The sequence below is a fragment of the Geospiza fortis genome, unplaced genomic scaffold, assembly GCF_000277835.1.
Source record: "Geospiza fortis unplaced genomic scaffold, GeoFor_1.0 scaffold394, whole genome shotgun sequence".
Lineage (NCBI taxonomy): Eukaryota > Metazoa > Chordata > Aves > Passeriformes > Thraupidae > Geospiza > Geospiza fortis.
This window is the reverse complement of record NW_005054509.1, coordinates 698,172-698,842: the sequence shown is the minus strand read 5'-3', so window position 1 is coordinate 698,842 and position 671 is coordinate 698,172.

Sequence of the window (671 nt, the reverse complement as noted above, 5' to 3'; positions counted from 1 at the left end):
GCGCCCCCCCGGGCCCAGCGGCCCCCGCCCAGCCCCTGCCCCGCAGCGCTTTGCTCGCGGCTTTAATGACACATTTCTGCTTCGGCAGGAGCCGCTTACAGCCCCGAGAGGGTGCGAGCCGGGCTGAGGAGCCCTCTCGCCTCCTCGGCGACGCTAACGAAACCCAGAGTCCTCTCAGGCAAGGAAAAAGCCTGTTAGAATTATCGGACAATATACCTGACTGATGGGATTTCTTTGTTGGTTGGTTTGGCTTGCGTTTTCTTGTAATATGTATATGTACGTACAGTCACGCACACATATTTCGATTATTTTTAACGATTTCATGTATTAGTTTCTGTCAAAATTTAATTTCCCGCAGCCTCTCCAGGTCGGCTGCTCGCTGGGCAGGCCGGAGTGGCAGCAGCTGGGAGCCAGCAGAGAGGGGCGCTCAGAGGGATGGGGGTCCCTGCCCACGGCAGGGGTGGAACGGCAGGATCTCTGATGTCCCTTCCAGCCCAAGCCATCCCGAGATTCTCTGATTGGGTTTGAAAAGCGAGGATAAATGCCACCGGCCGTCAGTGACAGCCCTTCCAAATGTGCTCGATAATATACCAGCGCACTTAAAAGCAGGGCTGGGGCTCCCCCTGACCAGCACCGATAAACCTGGCTGGCCCATGAGTGACCGCGAGGAA